Raw genomic sequence first — 14,728 nt, forward strand, 5'->3', positions numbered from 1 at the left:
CCTCGCTGTGCCCTGTGGACGACTCTCTCCCTCTGGAGTAAGTTTGGGCCAAATCGGAGACATGACGGTTTTTGTCCAAATCCGTGGGTTAACCCCTTTGGTAATTTTGAGGGTCATTTTGGCCACTTGTCCCGATTGGGTCACCACCTCAGCTACAGGTCGAGGGCCACCAGGGCTCTTGCGGATCGCACTTAGATACTGCTCAGACTAAAAGTACGGGCGCCAAAAGGCGGAAATGAGAGGGGAAAATTACACACAAATTTGGCTGGTCGCCACAACCTCGCCCTTGGGTCCAGGTTCCCCACGTCTACCTCGCTGTGCCCTGTGGACGACTCTCTCCCTCTGGAGTAAATTTGGGCCATTTTGCGGGTCATTTTGGGCACTTGTCCCGATTGGGTCACCACCTCAGCTACAGGTCGAGGGCCACCAGGACTCTTGCGGATCGCACTTAGATACTGCTCAGGCTAAAAGTACGGGCGCCAACAGGCGGAAATGAGAGGGGAAAATTACACACAAATTTGGCTGGTCGCCACAACCTCGCCCTTGGGTCCAGGTTCCCCACGTCTACCTCGCTGTGCCCTGTGGACGACTCTCTCCCTCTGGAGTAAGTTTGGGCCAAATCGGAGACATGACGGTTTTTGTCCAAATCCGTGGTAATTTTGAGGGTCATTTTGGCCACTTGTCCCGATTGGGTCACCACCTCAGCTACAGGTCGAGGGCCACCAGGGCTCTTGCGGACCGCACTTAGATACTGCTCAGGCTAAAAGTACGGGCGCCAACAGACGGAAATGAGGGGAAAATTACACCCAAATTTGGCTGGTCGCCACAACCTCGCCCTTGGGTCCAGGTTCCCCACGTCTACCTCGCTGTGCCCTGTGGACGACTCTCTCCCTCTGGAGTAAGTTTGGGCCAAATCGGAGACATGACGGTTTTTGTCCAAATCCGTGGGTTAACCCCTTTGGTAATTTTGAGGGTCATTTTGGCCACTTGTCCCGATTGGGTCACCACCTCAGCTACAGGTCGAGGGCCACCAGGACTCTTGCGGATCGCACTTAGATACTGCTCAGGCTAAAAGTACGGGCGCCAACAGGTGGAAATGAGAGGGGAAAATTACACACAAATTTGGCTGGTCGCCACAACCTCGCCCTTGGGTCCAGGTTCCCCACGTCTACCTCGCTGTGCCCTGTGGACGACTCTCTCCCTCTGGAGTAAGTTTGGGCCAAATCGGAGACATGACGGTTTTTGTCCAAATCCGTGGGTTAACCCCTTTGGTAATTTTGAGGGTCATTTTGGCCACTTGTCCCGATTGGGTCACCACCTCAGCTACAGGTCGAGGGCCACCAGGGCTCTTGCGGATCGCACTTAGATACTGCTCAGGCTAAAAGTACGGGCGCCAACAGGCGGAAATGAGAGGGGAAAATTACACACAAATTTGGCTGGTCGCCACAACCTCGCCCTTGGGTCCAGGTTCCCCACGTCTACCTCGCTGTGCCCTGTGGACGACTCTCTCCCTCTGGAGTAAGTTTGGGCCAAATCGGAGACATGACGGTTTTTGTCCAAATCCGTGGGTTAACCCCTTTGGTAATTTTGAGGGTCATTTTGGCCACTTGTCCCGATTGGGTCACCACCTCAGCTACAGGTCGAGGGCCACCAGGACTCTTGCGGATCGCACTTAGATACTGCTCAGGCTAAAAGTACGGGCGCCAAAGGCGGAAATGAGAGGGGAAAATTACACACAAATTTGGCTGGTCGCCACAACCTCGCCCTTGGGTCCAGGTTCCCCACGTCTACCTCGCTGTGCCCTGTGGACGACTCTCTCCCTCTGGAGTAAGTTTGGGCCAAATCGGAGACATGACGGTTTTTGTCCAAATCCGTGGGTAATTTTGAGGGTCATTTTGGCCACTTGTCCCGATTGGGTCACCACCTCAGCTACAGGTCGAGGGCCACCAGGGCTCTTGCGGATCGCACTTAGATACTGCTCAGGCTAAAAGTACGGGCGCCAACAGGCGGAAATGAGAGGGGAAAATTACACACAAATTTGGCTGGTCGCCACAACCTCGCCCTTGGGTCCAGGTTCCCCACGTCTACCTCGCTGTGCCCTGTGGACGACTCTCTCCCTCTGGAGTAAGTTTGGGCTAAATCGGAGACATGACGGTTTTTGTCCAAATCCGTGGGTTAACCCCACGTCTACCTCGCTGTGCCCTGTGGACGACTCTCTCCCACTGGAGTAAGTTTGGGCCAAATCGGAGACATGACGGTTTTTGTCCAAATCCGTGGGTTAACCCCTTTGGTAATTTTGAGGGTCATTTTGGCCACTTGTCCCGATTGGGTCACCACCTCAGCTACAGGTCGAGGGCCACCAGGACTCTTGCGGATCGCACTTAGATACTGCTCAGGCTAAAAGTACGGGCGCCAACAGGCGGAAATGAGAGGGGAAAATTACACAAACACAACTTTGGCTGGTCGCCACAACCTCGCCCTTGGGTCCAGGTTCCCCACGTCTACCTCGCTGTGCCCTGTGGACGACTCTCTCCCTCTGGAGTAAGTTTGGGCCAAATCGGAGACATGACCTCGCTCTTGGGTCCAGGTTCCCCACGTCTACCTCGCTGTGCCCTGTGGACGACTCTCTCCCTCTGGAGTAAGTTTGGGCCAAATCGGAGACATTTCCCCTCTCATTTCCGCCTTTTGGCGCCCGTACTTTTAGCCTGAGCAGTATCTAAGTGCGATCCGGAAGATTTGGACAAAAACCGTCATGTCTCCGATTTGGCCGAAACTTACTCCAGAGGGAGAGAGTGTTGTAATAATACTCGCATCATAAAGTAGTCACCGCTTATATCGGTCGTTTTCTCTCTCACCCGTGAATATTGATAACAATAGAAAATGTGATGAAGACAGTTTAGAGCAGTGGTTCCCAAACTAGGGGAAATTTGAAGCTACCAGGGGGAAATAATTAAACTACCTAATAAAAAAAATCTCTGATGGATTTTCTCATGTCTGAGAGAGAGAGAGAATGCCTGTTTATCAGTATATTTGTACATTTGAAAAATAAATTAGTAAATCTTCACAGTGTATTTCAACTACTCTTTCCCTGCTACACATGAAGGGGGAAATCTGGATAGTTGACCTGGGTGCAGGGGGAAATGACAGAAAAAAGTTTGGGAACCACTGGTTTAGAGAGAATGTCATTACGCAGGGGCAACTACAATAAATATAATCAAGACGCCGATATGGCAGCCTCGCGTATCCACTTGCTCCTCATGCCGCCTCATGCCTGGAGGAAGTGGATAGTTTTAGGTACTTGGGTGCAAATTTGGCGGGAAAGAGAGTGGAGGTGAAGGTAGAATGTAGACTGAGAGAAGCGAATAAATGCCTTGGGGATTAAAAAGTGTAATGAGAAATAGACATCTGGGAACGGATGCTAAGAGGAGATTGTATGGAGTGATTGTGCCGACAGCACTGTATGGAGCAGAAACATGGAACATAAGAGAGGAAGAGAGGAGTTCGAATGTGTTTGAGATGAGGTGTCTGAGAAGTATGACAGGGATTACTAGGCTAGATAGAGTGAAAAATAAGGTGGTGAAGAAAAGAACGGGGGTGGAAAGGGAGCTGGGAGATCGGGTTGATGAAAGAGTATTAGGATTGTTTGGACACATGGAAAGAATGAGTGAAGAAAGACTAGTAAAAGAGGTGTGGAAGGCAGAGATGGAAAGAGTGAACATGAGGGGTCGACCTAAGATGAGATGGATGGATGGGGTGAAAGGGGCTTTGGGAAAGAGGGGAATGTCTGTTGAGGAAGGACGGGGGAGGACAGAAGACAGGGGTGAGTGGAGAATGGTTGTGTATAGATAATGCTGTGGTACATGATGGGGAGTGGGTTGGGGATGGGGGGAGAGGGAGTATGTGTGAGAAATAAATTGACGCAGCCCGAAGGGATTTCTCTCCGTCTTCTCCTTTTCTGCATGAGGGGACGGAGAAGGGGGGGTAGCCGATTTAATGAATCGGCCTTGCTGTGGATATGCTGTGTCTTGCGTCACTGCTTCTGATCCAGGGCAGTGGACAAGATGCAGGGATGACCCGTCATCCAGTAGGTGCCAAGATAAGAGGGAGGGAAGTGGGTGGAGGGGAGGGGAGTATGTTGGGGATGGAATGGGTGGGAGTGGATTTTATGCCTTTGTTTTTCGGCTACATCCCTTGTAAAGGGGAAAAAAGCCTTTGGTATATGTATGTACTAAAAAGAGAAAAACTGTTGTTATTATTGACTGTAGTTTACCAGCTCTTTTAGCCTAGTGTAAGACGTGATCTGTGGTGATCCTGTTTCAGTGTCTTGGCGTATAGTGTAAATGTTACTCAAGTACTGTTTTGAAAGATTCTTCATGGATTTCTATTCGGGGGAGGGGTGGGGGCTGGTTTAGGACTGTAGCTGCTCTTGAGAGTATTATTTGGTCTTCTGTGATTTCTCTTTGTTACGTGTAATATGCTTTCGAGTTTCTTGTAACGCCCCCGGGGTGATGTTGTATGATGTGATGCATGTATAGTATCAGTTTGAGAGTTCGTGCGTAGAACTCAGATTCCTGGAAGAGGGCCTGCAATGAAGAAGCGAAAGGAACGACCTCGGGAAGGCTCTGCAAGAAGATCGTGCCGCTAGCCGCTGCCTCTCCTAGATCAGAGCTTCTTTATATATTCCGACCTCGGCACACCTTGTAGTCTGGTCTAGATAGTGTAGCACCCACTATACCTAAGGTTACATTGATTATAGTTCCTACAGAACTACGATAAACAGACTTTCCCTGCCCCCCAGGTTAAGCTTTCTAAGATGCACGACACGCACCTCGCACCGACACGGGGGTGTGGCCCCGAGGGGCCGGTACACAGTTTCCGGAACAGGGGTAACCCACATCGGAAAAAAGATGATAGATTAAATAAATTAGATTGATAAAAAAAAAAGTAAACAAAGAAGGCAACAAACTATAAGGAAGAAAGGAAAATTACCAAGAGGAACAGTCAACAGTGTAAAGTGGAAGGGTAACAATAGGGATAACAATATGGAACGTAAAGGAGGAAGAGAGAAGTTTGAATGTGTTTGAGATGAGGTGTCTGAGAAGTATGATAGGGGTTACTTGGCTGGACAGAGTGAGAAATAAGGAGGTGAGGAGGAGAATAGGGATGGAAAGGGAGTTGGGAGATAGGGTTGATGAAAGAGTATTGGGATGGTTTGGACACATGGAAAGAATGAGTGGAGAAAGACTAGTAAAAGAGGTGTGGAAAGCAGAGGTGGAAGGAATGAACATGAGGGGGCGTCCTAGGATGAGATGGATGGATGGGGTGAAAGGGGCATTACAAAAGAGAGGAATGTCTGTTGAGGAAGGACGGGAGAGGACAGAAGATAGGGGTGAAAGGAGAAGGGTTGTGTATGGATGATGTTGTGATGCATGAGGGGGAGTGGGTGGGGGATGGGGGGTGAGGGAGTATGTGTGAGAAATAAATTGGCGCAGCCCGAAGGGATTTCTCCCCGTTTTCTCATTTTCTGCATGAGAGGACGAATAGGGGAGTTCGCCGATTTAATGAAGCGACCTTGCTGTGGACGTGCTGTGTTTTGCGTCATTGCTTCTGACCCAGGGCAGTGGACAAGATGCAGGGATGACCCGTCATCCAGGAGGTGCCAAGATAAAGAGGGATGGAAGAGGGTAGAGGGGAGTGGAGTATGTAGGGGATGGAATGGGTGGGAGTAGATTTTATGCCTTTGTTGTTGTTTTTTTCTAACTACCTTGTGAGGGGGAAATGTCTTTGGTATATCCATGTACTATTTCGTCGGGGGATGAAATGGGTAGGGGTGGATTTATGCCTTTGACTTTGGCTACCTCCTTTATAAGGGGGAAAAACCTTTGGTATATGTATGTACTATTTCGTCGCCAATATCTAGAGCTTCTATCTTTGTAGGCGCTATTTCGACAAAGAGGACACAGAGAGTACCAGAAAGAAGTCCCAAGTGATTAGCATTCTCTAAGAAGCGAAAAATAGTCTCTAATCATAATGCATACGTGAATCTAGAACGTAGGGGTATCACTAAACTTCCTAAAGTGTAGACTGTATAACACAAGCTGTGACGTAATGTGTAGCGTGCTGGTCTCGCATTCGCTTAGTTGAGGGTTCGAATCCCGCACTCTTTACCAAGTCCCAGTAATAATTGTCCCCTGTCCCAGCAGTCCAAGCGAATAACAGGGCAAGGTTGACGGTTTTGATTATAGCTACTCAGCGCCTCCTAGCGTAGATACCATCTAACACCCGTGTATGGAGTAGGTGTAATAACAGGGTTGAAAAATACGGATACAGTAACAAAAACTGTAACAAAAGTAATCCTTCACGGTTCACTGCAGGATAACCGGTCTACCACTGGTGATCCTGGAGAGATGAAACTGCCTAGTGTAGGGCTTATGGTCTCTTGCAGTCTCCTTCATTGGTATGTTCTTATGTAACCCTAACCACCATCAAGGTGTTAACTCTAGAATCTTTGTGACTATACGCCAAGTAGGGTCCTGTTTTGACTGGGTTCTTTCGATGAAACAGGGTTTTTCAAATTTTCAACTCAGAATGTAAATATTAACGTTACCCCTTAATACAATCGTTCTTTTTTATTCTATTCTTTTCAGAAAAAACCCTGCAGCCATGACCAACATATACGAGGGCTCTTGAGCTTTTTTTTAGTACAAAAAAGAAAAATAAATAATAATAATAATAATAATAATAATAATAATAATAATAATAATAATAATAATAAAGCCTGTGACTTCAAACAGGGATCAAGATATTTACGCAAATAATTCATCTATCATTGATTGGCACTACCTTGCAATTCTTTTAAACACTCCCCTCCCTCATAATAACAATAATAATAATGTTTATTTGGCAATAAATTAAATACATCAAATACAGATAATGAAATAACACATTGTTCGAAATCACAATTACAGTTGCTGAGGATAACGCAAAAAAGCATGTAAACTTATTTCCATTGTGGTCCTCATTACACTGTTATTCCACATACGTAGGGGTTAAGGGAACCAGAAACAATCACGAATAATACCAATCAGTAAACATACTACACGTAAACATTATCATAGATTTGCTAATGTTAATAAAATATTCGTAACACATAAGATTGAAACCAAAATTTGAGCACCAACATAACAAAGGAACATTGCACTGTTCATTGCACTGGGGACCATAATGGAAATAAGCGTACATGCTTTTTGTGTTATCCTCGGCAATTTGGATTTATTATTCTGAACTATGTGTTCTTGTTATTATTTGCATTTCATGTACATTGATTCATTGCCAAATAAAGTCTATCTATCTATCTATCTATCAAGAACAAAAGAATGGTACTAAAAGGTATCAAAATAGTATGAGTGAGTACCAGATCAGTGTGGTACCATTATTGATATACTACATTATTCTACCTCTGTAGCAGCAAGTGTAGGACATTAAAGGGGGGGGGGGGGGGTCCATCCCAGGATGTGAGTAAATATCATGCATTATGCGATAGAAGGTTGTAGGACATCAACATGCTTTTTTGTGTTATCCTCGGCAATTTGCGATTATCATTTCGAACTATGTGTTCTTGTCATTATCTGCACTTCATATATATTGATTCTTTGCCAAATAAAATTATTATTATTATACATTATTATTATAACAATATCAACATGTAGTTATAGTGTATGCTACATGGCAGTTTGGGTCAGATATTAATTAATTACAAATTAATTAATTACAAAAATTACCTATACTTCAGGGCGGAGTGGGCAATTACACATTAGTCTGAGCATCAGGAAGTGGATGTATATTATAATCCGAGGCACCAGAAGTAGGGTACAGGGGACCGGTACAGGGGACCAGTACAAGGGACCGGTACTGGTACTAGTAAAACAGCAAGGGCCTGGAGGGAAAGGTCCAATCACCTTGTTGTATTAGCCAGAATAGAATATTCAAGGTCCTCAACTTAGAGGGGCTAATTGGGACCTTTTTCGGCTCCTTGTGGAGGTGCTGTGTCTTGCTGCATTGCTTCTGACCCAGGGCAGTGGGCAGGATGCAGGTATGACCCGTCATCCACGAGGAGGAAAAATGGACATGACAACAAAAGGGCGTTAAGGGGCATTTAGACGGCCAAACGGTTTGACAAACCCGGTTTGTCAAGCAAGTGTTTGAAGTGATGTTTGACCGTGTGAATAGGGTATTTGGTTGTCAAACACGTTCGACAAACGTGTTTGACGACCAAATACCCCATTCACACGGTCAAACATCACTTCAAACACTTGTCTGACAAACCGGGTTTGTCAAAGTGTTTGACCGTGTAAATGGCCCTTTAGATACGTGATGGGTGTCTATGCGTATGCCCTGACTAGGTCAACCCAATTATAAGGGGGCAGAGAGCCTTTTGGTATGTATGTGATTCACCATGGTCTCGGATCACAAGTTGGACTCGTGATCGACAGCTATTTCCCTCCCGGAACAGAGCTCAGAGTTCATATATGACCGATCTATGGGTAATGTTGTGACCTTACATGCACTCACACCCCCAACTCCCCACCCACGAGAATTGGAGTAACAACCCACAGCGCAGTGAACTCTACCAACTGTATGGATGCATGTATGTATATATGTATGCATGTGTATGTATTTATATGTGTGTATATGCATGTATGTATGAGTGTATGTATGCATGCATGTATATGTATGTATATATGTGTATGTATCTGAATAGAATCACCAGTGACGGTGATGTCGATCAAATAATTCCGACTGCCGTCCCCGGATTCGAACCGGGCTCGTGAAATCACGGCGCCATCGTCTTACCGACTGAGCTATTGACCCTATAAAATTCTCCAACCTAGCTCAGTCGGAATTATTTAATCGACCCAATAAAATTCTCCAACCTAGCTCAGTCGGAATTATTTAATCGACATCACCGTCACTGGCGATTCTATTCAGGTATGACAACGACGAAAATCAATCAAGGAAACGTACCAGTCTAACCACTAGCTAAGTTGCCCCGGTTCTCTGTAAAATAATAAGTACGGACGGCAGTTAGCAGTCGACTTAGTTCCTCGGGAACTAGATTAACTTCCAGGCTGGATCATTCTATAGGGTCAATTGCTCAGTCAGTAAGACGAATAGCTCAGTCGGTTAGACGATGGCGCTGTGTTTTCACGAGCCCGGTTCGAAACCGGGGACGAGAGTCGGAATTATGTGTATGTATGTATGTATATACTGTATGTATGTATGCAAGTTCTGGCAAACAAGCGAAAAGTATATCTAAGTCTTTATTTACATTTAGTTAGCTATATCTCATTTATATTTCCGTCTAGAGGAAATATGCAACTGTGTTAGATTACAAAAAAAAAAAAATAATAATAATAATAATAATACACAAATAAACAAATTGACACATCGGTAAATATAAACAAACAATTGTAAATAAGCACGCAAAACGAAAAGTAAATAAATAAATGGAAATTAACAAATACATCAATACAAATGAATATACAAATGTAAGTAAGTCAAACAAATAAAACAAATGCAATTGACGAATAAATAAGTTCATAAATACACGTGAATATACAAACGCAAGTAAAACAAACTAACCAAACAAATGGAATTGACGAACAAATAAGATCATAAATAAATATATAAAAAAAATAGACGGGATGGGGGGCTGAAGATAAGGAGGGAGGCATAAACCTGCATTTTATGGCATATCTTACGGACTGGTTTGAACTGGCACGAAACGATTATATGCATCACCTGGGTGATATCCGAAGCTTCAGGGGCTATAAAACCAGGCAAATGACCCTTATACCTTAGTGTGCACGCATACTCACGCATGCATATATACACGCGCACACACATACACACGCACACACACGCGCGCGCTCTCGTACACAGACACAGGCATACACGTACGCACACACACACGCGCGCGTGCGCATATACATACACAAACACACACACAATACAGACTTGTCCAAAAGTTTTGTCAACCCTCGTTGGTGCCAAAAGTGGACCAGTGTCCCATGGCTCTATTTGGGCGGTGCCAAGTCGTGACGTTCTTCGAGGTGGCACTTGGACTGATAACCCGCCCAGGAAATGCATTAGGGGCGGAGGGAGGGAGGTCAGGCACAATTGGCTTCACTTATTCTTTGCTCCCCTCAAGATCGAGACGGAGGGTCTAGAGCCCATCTTGGCTTCTCCTGTAATTAGGGATAAGAGGGGTCGAAGAAGGAAGGAGAGAGGTAAGGAGTGAGAGGGGTGAAGGTGAGGAGAGAGGGGTGAGGAGAGAGGGTGGGTGAGAAGAGGAGTGGGGAGAGGGTGTGTAGGTTTTAACTGGCTATATATATATATATATATATATATATATATATATATATATATATATATATATATATATATATATATGCTAATAAGAACACGGGTTGCACTGAAGATGTAATATACGAAAGCGCTCTACTTCGTTAGTTTCTTTTTTCCAAGTGGTCTACTTTGGATATATATACACACACACACACCCAGGGCTTCTTACCCCTTATAATCCAGTCAAGACACTACCCACTTCCACCCATTCCACTCCCATCCACCATGCTTGTTTTCCTCTCATCTTAGTTCCTCGTGGGTGAAGGGTCATCCCTGTATCCCGCCCACTGCCCGGGTGAGAAGCAATGCAGCGAGACAACACATCCACAGCAGGACAGTTTCACGTACATGACGATCCCAACCCCTCTCCGTTCCCTCATGCGGAAAATAGAGAAGACGGGGAGAAATCCCTTCGGGCTGCGTCAAAATATCCATACACAACCATTCTCCCTTCAATCCCATCCGCTGCCTCCTCCCTTCCCTGCTCAACTGACATTCCCCTCTTGCTCAAAGCTCCTTTCACCCCATCCATCCATCTCATCCTCGGTCGTCTCCTCAAGTTCTTTCCATCCACCTCTGCTTTCCACACCTCATTTGCCAATTTTACTTCTTTCATTCTTTTCATGTGTCCAAACCATCCCCCCCAAAAATAAAAATAAATCACCGGCCTTATCTGTTGAAATATTATTTGGATGGTTTGGGCAAATATAATTAGAAAAACAAAGGAGAAGAAAAAGACGAAGAATAAAAAATGAGGGTATACCCGTCCCCACGTAAATCATCTGACGTTAGCCAAAATAAAATCCAGACGTCAAAGGTCTTATTCAGACCCACAGCTTTCAAGTTGAACTAAACTTCTTTGGCACCGAAGTGCACGACACGCATCTGAATAAAATCGAAAACCGGCAGCCAAAATAAAATGCCAAGTACCACCCGGTACGAAAGTGTGTGTGGGTGAGAGAGTCATCCAAGCTGAATAAAATCGCCTGGCGCCAACAAGGACCAGATCTATAATAAGGGCCGGGGGTGTGGGGTGGGTGGGGGTGGGGCGAGCGATATAGATCACGTGCTACTTTCTCACCGCTAACCTTCAAATTGCAGTGCGAGTAATATCAACTGCAACTGCATCAGCTCAAGAGAAAGCTGCTCGACCCGTCGCCTCCAGCGTAACCTTGCCTTGGCCAGGAGAGGGGAGCACTGACCCCTTGTACGATAAAAAACAGCACAGTTAATGACTCGAATGCATGAGATATAGACAATAAAGGATAATAGACGAATAGGTAAAATGAAAGACGAATGAATTGGTTATGATGATTATGATGACGCTAATAACAATAATAATAACAATAATAATAATAATAATAATAATAATAATAACTAATAATAATAATAAATAATAACAACGATAATAATCATAATAATAGTAGTAATGATAACAACAACAATAATAATAATAACAATAATAATAATAATAACAATAATGATAATAATAATAATAATAACAATAATAATAATAATATTGATAACAATAACGATTATAATCATAATAATAATAGTAATGATAATAAAAGTTTTCAAAAACGGCGCAAGTCCTTCATAAATAAATAAATAAATAAATAAACAAATAAATAAAAGGACCTTTGGAGTCTAAACAGAGAATGGGTTCGGATCCCGCTCGCAACGAGGCGAGGGGGACCAAGCGACGGACCAAGACTCCTTATCAACTCATCTCGACTGCAGAGGCAAACAAGCCATTTCGTTCTTCGTGTTTGTCTTTGCGAGTTCGAGCTCTGAGACCAAAGGAGAGGGGGTAGGGGAGAGGGGAGGGGGAGTAGGGGAGTGTGGAGGGGGCTAGGGGGGAAGGGGGTGGGGGAGAGGGGAGGGGAGAGGGGGGAGGAGGGTTCGAGTCTTTAGACTATTTTTACAGAATGAAATGAAGGACCGCTGCCACGCGGCTTCTCGACGTATATTGCTGGCGTTCGCCTCCCCTCCCTCCTTCCCTCCCCCTTTTGCTACAGTGACCCCCTTCACGGATTTTATTATGGCTAAAGTTGGACGATTCTATTCAGCTGAGGAATGAGCCAGGATAAAGGGCGCTGCGAAAGACTTCGGCGGGCTCTCATAGTCTATCTTTCTCGTTCTCTCGCTCTTATTTTCTCTCTCCTTTTCGCTCACCCCCCCCTCTCTCTCTCTCTCTTTCTCTCTCACTGTAAGAGGCTGGTAGAGAAATAGGTAAAAAGTGGGGTAGATGGTGAGGGTTGTATTTTTATTGTTTGGGTGTTTGTAAACAGTACAGCTCGTGGGCGAGGGATTGCATAAGCTCTCCGCTTTGAGTTATAAAAATGGCAGGGGGCCTAATACCCATTTATGACATTTATGTTTTGCTGACTTGTAAACTAAGTGAGTTATGCAGAGATTCGAGATTGCTTAAGTAAACAATATTGCATATAGACTTGTAACAACGAATCTGATTGGAGAAAGGGTGGAGAAAATTCAATTGGTTCACGATTGTAAGATCACGCCCTTTGGGGAGGATCTTAAATATAAAGTTAAAGATCACTGGACTAAAGAAATCACTACGTCATTTCAAAACTTACCTAGGACCTAAAATGTGTGTCCTCGAGGTTAGTCCCTTGGTGTACCTTAAAGAATCACGTTGTAGAAGAATTCGTGATAAAAGGAAGAAAACTTTCTACAAGTTCCATTGCCCCATTACGAAAAATTACAATTGAAGGAAAAGAATGTAACTATATGAACCAGAAAAGAGGAATGATGGGAGGCAACAGGGCCTATTGGATAAAAATTTGAGTGACTTTTTATACGTAACAAAGACGGTAGAGAAATTTGGGATAGTGAAGAGAAGAGGAGGATGAAACTCGCCCCTCCTCTCTCTCTCTCTCTATCCTTCGCTCACCCTCTCTCTTTCTCACCCTCTCTCTCTTTCTCACCCTCTCCCCCGCTCACTCTCTCTCTCTCTCGCAGCATTCTTTTATTATAATAGAATATTCTCTACACAAAAATAATGTTGATTATTATCAGTTTGTACTATCCCCCATTTCTACATTCCTTCACCGAATGTCTCCATGACAACCGTCCCCACGTTTTCGACGCCACATTGCCTCCCAAGGATAGAAGCGCTTGTTACTTTCGACAATTTAACAACATTCCCTCATACACTTACACACACACACGCACACGTGGCGCAGCGGTTAGAATTCCCAGCCGCCACTACGGCGGTCTGGGTTCGAATTCCGCCCAGGGCTGAAATAATTTCAGTATCGCTGCGCTGCGGGTCAATACTCCAACTCTCGTGGGGAGGAAGTTGGGGGTTTGTGTGCGTGTAAGGTCACAGCATTACTCATAGATCAGTCATATATGAGCTCTGATCTCTCTTCTGGGAGGGAAATAGCTGTCGCTCACGAGTCCATCACGCAGTGATACGAAATGGAAAGAAATAAAAAAGATAAACAAGCTCGAGCGCTGAACGACTGTCGTTTCTAATTAAATTCACTCGTTTTTTTTATTCAATACTCTACGACCAAAGACTCTCAAAAGAAAAGTCGAAATTTCAAAGCTGTCCTCTTCTGTCGGAAAAGGACGAGAAATTTAATGCCGGAAGGTTCTGGAGTGCAACTGAAGCTGTACCCTTTGCCCTGGGTGCTTAGTTGATTTGTTAATGTATTCGTTTACTTGTTTATCTAATTAATTTTGTTTGTCCATAATAAGGCAATTCTATTCAGGTGAGGGCGCGACCTTGGGGCTCAGTCAATCGATGGCCCATGTCGTTCCACAACTGAATAAAATCGACCGGAAACTGAGATGTCTGTCACTTTGGCGAGAAGTGGAATACCCACACGCCCCCCCTCCCCAAAAAAAAAAAAAAAAAAAAAAAAAACGCCGACTTTAGGTTCCTCGCATACTACGAAGTCCGGACGCAGTCAAATCGCGTTCAAGACGTATTTCTCAGACATACGACGACTGTATCGACGGACTGAAGTCGACGATTGTTTTCGCTCGTGTGAACCTGGCTGCCTCTGAATGCCATCGAAAGTAGAGTGACGATGTCGATTTTGTCGACTTGTTAAACCAGTCCTGGGCCACTTGTCTGCTGGCTCGCTCGCTCGCTTGCTAGATCGCTTGCTTGTTTGAACGAGGCCTATGCGAGTCTGCAAGTAAGACAAGTGGGAAGGAGCCCAACTCGGTGTGCATGCGTGCGTACGTGCGCGTGTGTATGTGTGTGTGCATATGTGTAAGTTTGGGTGTGTGTGTACATCTGTGTGTGTGTGTACGTGTGTGTGTATGTGTGTATGTGTCGGTGTGC

Source organism: Oratosquilla oratoria, chromosome 41, assembly GCF_046742065.1.
Source record: "Oratosquilla oratoria isolate Oo_2021 chromosome 41, ASM4674206v1, whole genome shotgun sequence".
NCBI classification, from domain to species: domain Eukaryota; kingdom Metazoa; phylum Arthropoda; class Malacostraca; order Stomatopoda; family Squillidae; genus Oratosquilla; species Oratosquilla oratoria.